We start from the raw sequence: 11,397 nt of genomic DNA, 5'->3' as shown, positions 1-11,397 counted from the left end.
GGTCATCTGGCAGGTCACTGCCTCTGTTATATTACACCAGTGTTTTTCCACCAACCCAGTTAACAAGGTTAACTAGAAACGTGACAGACAGAAGAGAGAAGCTGGACACATGGCACATATTATTTGGCTTGGAAAATAGCAGAGCTTTCTCTGTGGCAAGAACATATGAAGAAATGATTTGTGACTCAGTCAAAATAATTTTAGTGTCTTCTTTTTTTTTCTGAATGTCAAAACTCTTGAGAGACCAAACCATGCCCCTCTCTACCCTCTCAACTACAGCAAACTCCTCTTGAAATAAACTGTTTGCCTTAAAGCAAAAAAAAAAAAAAAGGCAGAAAAGCTATTTCTCTTGCTGGCGCGACTTGAGAGAAGAGTTTTATAAATTTAACTGCCAATATACCATCTGCCTCTGCTGCTCCTTTGAGCCTAGCTCTTCTAATTGTGTCTTTAACAGATGACAAAACCCCTATATTCCTCTTGGGCACTGTAAAATAATAACAATTAAAACATGAATAATAATAATTAATGAAGCACACATGGTGCAGTAAGCCTGCAGCCTCAACAGGCTGCCTATTCTGCAGGAAGTCTGTGCTCATTTTGTCTTGGGAGATAACATTAAAAGGCACTCCATCCTGGAGCTGAGGCACCAGCCTTGGGAGGGCAACTTTACATAGTAAGTGACCCACCGCAGCAAACTCTATGTTCTGCATCACTTTATGCATTTTTAGTTTCTATTGACCATAAGCAATTTTAGCAGGTGGGCCACAACCAGCAGACTGGGCAAGCTGTGTTTTAGACATGAAAGTTTTTAGCTACCCTTTTTTCCACCTGCTATATTTGGCACCTCAAACATCAAAGTGAAAAATCAGTTTGTTGCAGTTCTTAGCTGTGTTCCAGTTAATTTTTTGCAGCTCTGCTAGTTTAAAGCAAAATATTACTTCACACACTTGGCAAAGGAAGCATCAGACTTATGTAACAGATCTTGGAAAAATCTGCTGGGAAAAAAATTGCTGTCACTTCTCCTAGCTGTAACATGTGCTGAGAGAGCTTGGGTTATGAGCTCAAATGATCTCTAGGTGATCTTTGAGTCTTTAAGATAGTTGGTATGCCATATAAATTAGAATAAGCCTTAGGTTTCTTTAACATACACTCTCAGGCTCTTTCAACACAGACTGTGGGCTGGTGCTCAGAGTTGCAGATCTGCTCCTCCTGTCTATCCAACATGGCCTGTTTGGGCAGTGAATGCAGCCAAGGATTTAGCTGAGTCCAGTATTCAGGGCTATGGCAGCAAACTATGATGGCTAAACTCCACTTTTGTTCCACTGCTAGGGCAGAGGGTACTCATAGGGAGTTTTTCTCAAGACTTCTCTGAACTTTTAGAGGCCCTTGTTTTTTAATTTGTATTTTTAGTTTGACCCTTTCAGGATGTCCAAGAAGAACTGTCTTTTGGGATAAGGTTAAAACTTGCATATAAACTACTAGAATTGTGAATAAAGATACCTGTAATTTGTGATTAACTTCAAGCAGTAACTTATGTGTTCATAAATTCAGTCCACTAGTAATGTTTTCCACTCTGACCACAGATGCTCAGTGAAGATACTGGCTGTTTTTCTCCTTCACAGTGGAGAAAAACAGTGGCTGTGTCTTAAAAGGCATTTTGACATTTTAGTACTGAACAGTGCTTTCAGCAAAATTATCCTCCCACATATGGAATTTTCTTCTCTCTTTTCTGTGAAGTTTGAAACATGACTGTGAAATGCTTATTTTCTGCAAAAATATACTAATTCACCTAACCTTTCTGATGCCTGGTTCCTGTTCAGTCCTGTAATAAGGTTCACAGATGAAAAGAATTAAAAAGTATTTGTATATATAGCTGTATATCCCTTCAATCATCTCTTCTCACTAATTGATATGCAAGCAGCCATGAAGTTAGAGACAACTATTTAAAAATCTTATATTGATGGAGGAAATATGATCAAATACAACTCTGAAAGTGCTTTCATGTTACTGACACCCAAAATTTCCACAGCTGGTATGAAAACAATGAATATTCAGGCCTCATGGTCAAATGTCTTTTCCTCACGTTCTTTATTTTTCATGCTGACTGTAATCTAATAGCAGAGTGATGCTGAGATAGATGTTGATTATCTGCTTTCAAAGCCTACTCAGCAACTGTTGTCTGTTGTGTGAAGCTAATGGCTTCCAAGTGAGTTCGAAACACTGGAAAACATGTTTGTGTAAAAACATTTCTTGTTTGTTTTCATTAGAACTTATCAAATATGTTACAACAAAATGTAACTGAAAAAAATGACTTTAGTTGCTATCTTAAGTTTTTTGACAGATTATAATCAGAAAAGTGGATTAATTAAGCCCCATGATTTTTATTGTAGATTTCTGATTCAATAATCAAGTGAAACTTGTAGTATGAATAAAGATAAAAATAGATACATGTAATTTGCTTATAGCCTTCTTCACAATGCAAATTTCAGTTGCCACAGTCATAAAGAATGGAGAGCTACTTACTAAAATGCATTTAATTTAGATTTAGGATTTGCCATGGATTTCTAATCTTAACTACTTCCCCTACCATTTATTTATTTAATTTTTCTGAAGCTCTACTTGTGTGGTGATCTTGGGATGAGCTATAAAAAGGTCTCTGACAAATATTGTATATAGAATATTTTTCTTCAAGATAACTTCCTATTTACACTTTTCAATGTCTCTCTTTTATTTGGGGAAGAAAGTATATGCCTGCTGGCAGCCAATTTAGCAAATAATATCCCACAAAAGGCAATGTAGAAATATTCTTAGAAAGTCTTTGGAGATCATGAAAACACTACTGGCATGGTACTTGTAATAGAGTGTCTAGCAACTCACTTTGAAAAAGTTATAATAAAATACAGTAGGTCCAACACATCAACATTTATCTTACTCTCTTCAGGTAAATGAAGTGAGGTTCACTTAACTCAGATGAATGATTTAGCTGGTGATATTCTCCACTTCATCCAGGGTATAGAGAAGTGGTTCCTGCATGGCAGCAGTATAAAATAACTGTCTGGGAAAAACTAAGAACAAAGAGCCCAAATGGCTTCTTCCAGAAAGCACTGGTGGCTGGCCAGGCAGGTAATAAGAATTTATAACAACAAGCCAGGCATCTAATGAATAGGCAGGACAATCATTTTATCATTTGCTCCAAGCCTGTGTGTTGACTAGAGGAAACAAGTCTTCCTGAAGAGACTGAACCAGAGAAACAAAAGGAAATATAGATCCTCATTAATAAACTGAAGAGAGCAAAGAAAGCATGGTAAGAACACAGTCGAGAAGTCACTGTCATGGGAAAAAAATAAGAAGCTTTGTTTGATCTTGGGAATTAAAGACAGTCTGGAAGGACATGGTGAGAATACTATATAAAAAAAAAAGTGCCAGAATTTGGCTTTGGAACAGAACTGTAATATCTTGGTCATACAAACAGTTTAGCTAAATTAAGGGACCATCTTTGGCAGGATGTTCTCTGAGGGCTTGTAAGAGCCGAGCCCTCATTACCAGCTATCAGGTGTGTCTTGTTCTACTCAGGCAGTGCAACGGTCAAAGAGAACCGTAGTGGTAAATAAATCTCGGTCATTTAAAGACTAGTTTAGATAAAATTATGCTGTTAGATACTATTAAAAAATATTCTTTGTTTGCTTTGTTTTCTAGTGCTTTTTCCCTGTGTGTAATACTTTGGAATTTTTTTATTGTGTTATAGCTACCAGATCCATGACCTAACCTATGTGCTGTAATAATGAAAATACCCCTGCCAAAGGCTATACAGTACTGTATCTTTCTTTGAGTCATTTACTGCAGTTTATATTCTTCCTGAAATTGATGTAATGTCTCAAGCTGGTAAGAAACTATCTGAACCTTCACTTTCATTCCTTTTCCAACTGTTTCATTAACCACGGAAAAACAAATACCCATACGGATTGCAGAAGTCCTCTAGGCTATTTGCCTATTGTTTTCATAATCTCAAAGGTTAAAACATCCTGCAATGCAACAGAGGTGAATGTGTGGGGGAAATGAAAGATTCTTAATATACCTAAAAGGCTGGAAGTGTTGTACTTTTTTCATCTGGGGAGAACAAATTTTGAAAGCTAGTATTATGAACAGATTTTACACCAAGCTTTTAAGGCCAGCCAGGCAACGTGCTGCAGCATCTGCCTCAATTTACTAGTCCTTCCGCAGTACGAGCTGGCTGCAGAATGACCCTTGGACTTTCTAGTAATGCTGAAGAAAACCCTCTCTGTCCAGAGCCTACCACACTGGCAACATCCTCTGTTGGGATGTGTCCTGCAGAGGGGCAGTGCTGCACAGCACAGCTTGAGTAGCTGACCATGACAGGCTGAAGCTCAATGGCCTGTTTTCTCCCCAGCTGACTTTTAAGAGAAGAGGAAAAGGCTCAGCGGGAGAAAACAGACAAATGAGAGGTCAAATATTTACAGCAAAGCTGTAAGACAAGAGGTTTGAAATCCTGGTGCAAATGGCAACACCGTGGCAGGGAAAACAAAATATAGCGTAAAGTACAAATACACAATAATTCACTATGGATTGCCATGCAACACATTGCCAAATGGCATAATTTACAATGTTTATAATTCACAGGCTGCACAAATTACAGTTTGCACCAAGTTAGACTTTGCAACCAGTTACAGAAATAGGCTTTAAAATTTGCAGGAATCTAGATTTCAGGTCACCATACAGGCTCTTGCCAAGAACTTGGTATACGATTTCAAAAAGAAATTAATCAGAGATTTATAAATGCTTTCTTCCAAAAGAAAAAACCCTATTAATTAAGATTTGTATGGCTGTAAACATTTCTAGGTAAGAGGTGAAATTAGTCTTCAGTTTTAGTTCACAGAAATTTACAGGTAGATATATGATGCATTCTTTCTTCTTGTTGTTGTCGCTATACAAAATGTCAATCACATTGAATATTAACATGAATAAAGCTACAATTCCCTCTCCCAGAAGAGTAAACAAAGAAAACTTATAACTTCATATTTGAAAACAAAAAGTCCTCTGCTGGTTTTCAAACAAAAAAACCAAAAAACAATTCCTATCCAACAAATCAAAGATTGGACACGGAAAAAAATAATAAAAGGATTAAAATTACTATGCCCCCGAAGATATATTAAAAAATATTATATAAAATAACTCTAATCTTTACAGTGATGATTACATCTTATGTCATACAATCTGTACCTAAACCTAGGACCTTCTGCCAGGCTAAGTGTGAATCTTCCTCAGAGAAATGCTACCCAGGAAATCCCTTCTCCTCTCCACATCAGAAGATGTCAAGATGATTTGTGTCACCTCTGTGAAAGTGAAGATAAACTTTCCTTACCATTGCAGGCTGAACTGTGTCTGACACACTTTGAAGTGACTTTGACTCATCTGTATTCTGTGCTCATTCTTGAAGTTGAAAGAAAAAACCAAAGTGTAATCATTAGCAGTTCTGCTTCATTAGCAACACTTCAGAAATTTAAACTGACCTCTTAGACAAAAATTGTTCCTCATAAAGGACAGCAAGATACCTTCTTTTTAACAATTTGGTCAGGGCTTGTACAGTTTTCAGATTATTCCTATATTCTAAACATTAAAAAAAAAAACCTACAGAGAATGTAGTCTGATAACTTATTTCTTTAAGGGGTGACATTTTGTCTGAAATTCATAGTTCGGGAACAAAATTCACATTTTCCAAGCAATGATGAAGTTGATTTAATTGAAGTAAAATTCACCCAGGTGCCAGCTCTCCTTTGGGGAAAAATATTTAAACAGTCTTTATGTGGATTACAAATTATTTTTTTAGGTTAATTATGTTATGTAGCGCTGATTTCCAAATAGATAGTTTACCAAAATGGAATGGAAGGTTATTAAAGAACCAAGACACTGCAAAATAGGATTAGAATATAGATCATTTAAAAATAATCATGGGTAGCATTTGCAAGTTTTCATAGTGCTTGGCTAAAAATACCTGATACATACTTACAGCCCATTGTTTCAGGTAAAACACTCAGGACTTACAGAGAAAAAATGTAAAGTTTCTTATTCAAAGAGATAAGTGTTGAAACACACATATCCACAACTTCCCCCAGCCAAAACCAACACAGCAGTTTGCCACCTTCTAATTCTATCATCAACCTCTGCTTTTCCCTGCCTGAAATTATTGCTTTGTAGAACTCATTATTTTGTAAGTCAGTTTTAAAGGAAATATTATGTTCTGTCTTTGCAGAACTGTGGCTATGCCTCTACTAGCAAATTAACTGAATCAAGAGTTCAAATTTAAATCTTCTGATTTGATCATCTATTGATAGAAGAGTTCTGGTAGACTTTTAAATTAAACAAATATTACACTCCCAAAGAAATTCTATGCAAGATTCAGGAATAAGTATACGAAAGGGACCATTCCAAATAATTATTTTGCCTGCCACCAGTCTCTTTTGGAGGCTAACAGAGTTTAATTGTAGGGTTACAGACCATTGCATGCCAGGTGGCCTTGCTGCTAGAGACTAGGTTTCAGCCTGTTTAGTTTATTGGTTATAGTAGCAAACTTGTGAGACTATATTGGTGAAAAGATTAATACTGTCATGTAAATTAAAACTTTCCTGGCTGAAGATAAAAAAGGACATACAAAAATACCTTTATTCAAAACTCCCTTTCTTTTCAGTGGTTTGGTGATAGACTGAATCTTGTCAAACTTTTACAAAAAGTCTTGCTGAAATTAATGTATCTCTACTGTTTGCCCTAAGAGAAAAAAAATATTTTAAATGAGCAAGGAAATCTGGAAAGCTATTAAGAAAAAGTCTGTGCAGTTCAGAACTGTAACTTGTTAACAAAGTCTTGATTTTTAAACCCAATGGCTGCATTAACAGACGTCTTCTGAAAGTAAAAATGTTCCCTTCACATCTGTTGTTTACAGTGACAGATCCAAACCTAAATCTGCAAGAAGCTCAGGAAAAAATTCACAGTACACGTGTGGGTGGATGCCTTGAAAGCATGTTTTTTCGCATTGTGTGTTCCACCAAAAAGTGCCCCACAGTGCCTGAGACTTTGCCAGGAGCAGGGCAGACTGTGCAGGTCGCTGCAGAAACTGCCTGTGCTCTGTGCTCTCATCCAGACAGACATACAGCGGTTAATCATAGAACCACAGAATGGTTTGGGTTGGAAGGGCATCTGATCCAAACTCCATGAACAGAGCAGAGGCATTTTCAACTAGATTGTGTTGCTCAGAGCCCATCCAGCCCAACCTTGAATATTTTCATGGATGGAGCATCTCAATTCCCTGTCTTGAAAGAGGGATTGATTATAGCAGTACATGTACGCAGCTTTCTTCCACTCAGACATAAAAAGTGATCTTTATTACCTGGATAGAACCCATTTTATGCTGCTCAGAACTTTCACTTGCTTTGAACAGAAATAGTCAATAAGTAACAAAGTAGTAAAGTATTGGCTGTTTCTACAACCACCCAGTATCAACAACATTATTTCCCATAGTGATACTGAGAAAATTTTGCAGCCTAAAAGTCTCATCCAATGATTTCTGGAATTAATTATGAGGCCATTCCAGCACTCAGCTATGTATTTTTCTACATGTTTATATTTGTATATACACAAACACACACACACACATACATATCTATACAGCTTTTCATGCACACACAGTCTATATGTTCCGTATATACACATCATATATGTTTACCATGGAGATAAATATGAAGTACATGTGTAATGCCTAATTAATGCATGATATCAATGCACAATGATATATGTATATATGTGCACTAATTGACATGTAATTAGATGGGATACTGGTGCTCACAGGTTCAAGAAAACATACATATACAAGGAAGTTAGTACTTCTAAATGAATATTTTCCAGAAATAAGTGAACAGAATGTGAAAAGATAAAAAAGTGCAGCTGCAGTCATGCAAGCTCATTTTGAAATTATAAACCAATTACTAAAAAGTAGGAACTGTGTATTATTTGTCCATAAAATTTACCAGCATCTTCATCTCTTACATGATATAGTCTAGCTATACACTTGTAAGCCTATTTCCCTGTATCTCTATGTATACACATTTAAGAGAAAAATTCCAAATAAAAATATCCTGACTGTTATTACATATATGTTACCTGTGTGAAGTTTACAGGTTGTGTGGATGACAGAAAAATTTAGCTTTAGAAAATAAAATAATTCATCTCCACAAAAAATTTATATGAAAAACTATGGGTTTCATTATGCATTTAGGTTGGTAAATGAATGCAATAATTTTGCTATTTGTTTTAAACTTCATTGGTTTTACAATTTGAATTTCGTGTAAGGGTAATTTCTTACACAGGTAATGTAGAGACACAAAAGTGAAAAGTGTTAGCTATATAAACAAACTAAGTAAGCCACAATTAGGTTTAAATTCCTCTCACACTCAAGGGATTATGAAATAACACGTGAGACCTAAACTCAATAAGTGAAAATAAATAATTTAATAAGTCTTGGTTAACTTTCTAACAAACTTTAACATTGGAAAGAATAATATGCCATGCTTAAACTGGCTGATTAATGATTGATGTTGTAACATTTTAAACCTGACTGATTGATGTACAAGTGATTAACAGCCTTTGTCATGCTTTATTCCTCTGCCAGGGCTGGAAAAAAGTGTAATTTAACAAGTTTCTTAGAGAACCAGAATGCAGCTCAGAAGAGTTTATTAAGATTGGATTAAATTTTTCTTCATATGCATACATATATATCTATGACACTTAAAGAACATTTATAAAAAATAGTCTTTAATCAACTAAAAGTTGTTAGCTCAGTTAACACACTGGATCTTTCATATGTTTTTGTTCGGATCAATTAAAAAATATTATGTTACTTCAGGAAGATAAACCAGAACTCAGGAGAGAAATACTGCAACTAATATCAGCATGATCCGGATAAAGCATTCATTCTTCCTGGAAAGAAAAATGGAGGTGATTATTAGAAAACTTTGTTGCTAACTAACATGCAAAAAATAACTTTTATTGCAGTCTTTTCCACAGTGGTTGCCTGCAGAAGAAATACACAATTCCTAATCCTAAATCTTCTCTTGCTCACTTCTCAAAATTTCCAATCTTCAGGGTGACTCATTATTTTATCTTAAAATCTAAGCTATCAGTTTCATATTTGAGACTTTTCATACGTTATAAAATGTGGCTTTTACTTTTTCATTAAAAAATCTCATTAAGTAAGAGTTTGAAATGTGTTGCTATTTCTAAGGTAGTATGTGTTACTTTAATGCTGGAAATTGAGATAAAATCGGAAATTTAAACATTGGAGACATTTAAAATATTTTACTGCAAATTCTGGAAGAAATTACCTGGAATACCATATAATTTTATTTCATACATAGTCATCCTAGAGGGAATGAAGAACATTTATTGGAATTGTACAAAAGATATTATGAAAACTAGTATTTTTACCAAGGTTTTCAAAATTATTCTTTATATTCCCATTTGACTTTGAATATTTAGAGCATTATTGACATTGTTATAGCTTTACATAGCTCTGTGTGTGTGTGTAAAAAAATTATCATAACATACATATATAATACATAACACATTTTATTAAATGTAAAGTTGAGATTGATTATATGCCATACTCTACCTGTAGGTAGTCATAAATATGCAGGTGTATTGATTATATACATTAGAAACTGAAATTAGATCATTGGATTTTGTATCATTTTTTATCATTATTTAATATATTTTAGGTACTTATATATCATAATTTTTTATATGTTTTGTGTGTTTTCAAAAGAGATTAGAAGAACTACATTTAACTTGTCTATGTAAAAATATTTTTGTCCTTCAGACAGTATGCACAAAAGTACAGGCATTAGGCAGAAAGAACAAAACACTACCAAAAAAACCACCATGAGAAACCCTGAACAAAGAGTTTTAGAAAATGTTGCACACCAACAACCAGAACAACAACTTGGTATCTCTTTTTCTGGAATGCTGAAAATAGCTTTCTGATAGTTCTGAATCCCAGTATTCAAAGCCTGAAAATGTCCATCTGTGAAAAGGATGGAATTGAAAACTGTGGGCTGATACTCCTATATTAACTAGTATATTTGCGGCTCAGAGCAGGATAATAAGGAAAATGTATCTAGTGCAGAACTTCTGAAAGATGTTCAGCGGTTTGGTGCAACCTCAAGCAAGAAGTTTTAGAAGAGTGACAATGAAGAAACCAGTGAAGCACAGTAAGACATCTTTCTATATCATATCCACATGTTATGTCTTAACCATATCAAGTTTTATTTCTAGTAAGTATTTATAATATGAAGATCATTTGGGGGGCGGAAGGGGGAGGAGTGTCTATAAGTTGCAGAGCTAAGTATATCAAACATTTATTTAGTGACATAGTACAATGTGTTTGAATCTTTAAGGTTTCTGGCTCCACTGTAAGTCTAGATTCTAGGATCCAGAACAGTAAAGACACTGTTATGGTTCGTATAATTTAGGAATTGGCTCAGAGCTTGAGCTCTGGGGGAAAAGGGTAAAAAATTAGTGAAGTGCCAAAGCAGTGGCTGAAATAGCCTGATTCCTGTTCATGGCTCTTGATCTGTATTTTATACTATATGCATTAACACCTTATGCTCTTGAGTGTGAGTAAGTATATTCCTGCTATCAGATCAGCCAAGAAATGTGTCTGTTTAACCTGACTTGAAGATAATTAATATAAGAGACAATCATTAAGAAGAACTGAAACAGAGGCTATGGTCAGATGTTACAGTAAATCCAAATTTACTCGACCACATCAAAAGTGCTGAGGTCACATGCAGTAGTCCAGTGGGTCAAATTTGTCTAAGAAATGTGTGATAATAATTTTGAATAGACAGATTTTCTTGCATTAGCATATTCCGCAGTATGTATCTTTTTCCTGTCTCTTGTTTGTTCCTCTTCCATTTTCTAAGGCCAGGACCTGCAAGGAGATGCTGGCCCACACCACGTCCCTTGTTGCCAAAACCACTTCTCAGTCAGGCCCTTTTTTACCCACTTTTCAAAGAGACTTAGGGAATAAATCCTTTTATTTTTATTCTAGACTCTCTGTCTCTTGACCATCCTGACAGCAAAGAGCTTTATTCACTCCTACCAAATGGCAAGCAGAATTACACCTCAGATGTGAACTGATCCTGCAGACTAATATTGGCTATTTCACTCTGTTTCTTCAGCAATTGAAATGGTTGAAACGCTGAGTGAAGTTGAATTGAATCTGATGAGCTTTTTAGCCTATCCTGAATTATTTGCTTCCTTTGTTATGATTAATAATAAGGGAGTGATAGTCTAAAAATTATCTCAGGCATGCGATCCTCACCCTTTTAA

The 11,397-nt window shown here is 35.4% G+C and overlaps 1 long non-coding RNA gene across 1 annotated transcript in view; it reads right to left on the bottom strand.

Moving 5' to 3' along the window:
- Positions 1-8,664: 8,664 nt before the first annotated feature.
- LOC113963709 overlaps positions 8,665-11,397 on the bottom strand; it is a 30,159-nt gene continuing 27,426 nt past the window's right edge. Inside the window, exon 3 of the long non-coding RNA XR_003532920.1 lies at positions 8,665-8,985. This is a non-coding gene — a long non-coding RNA (uncharacterized LOC113963709). The remainder of the gene's footprint in view (positions 8,986-11,397) is intronic.

Source organism: Neopelma chrysocephalum, unplaced genomic scaffold, assembly GCF_003984885.1.
Source record: "Neopelma chrysocephalum unplaced genomic scaffold, ASM398488v2 Primary Assembly neopelma1_25, whole genome shotgun sequence".
In the NCBI taxonomy this organism is placed as follows: domain Eukaryota; kingdom Metazoa; phylum Chordata; class Aves; order Passeriformes; family Pipridae; genus Neopelma; species Neopelma chrysocephalum.
Note: the sequence above shows the minus strand (reverse complement) of the source record. Positions and strands in the feature narration are given on the sequence as shown.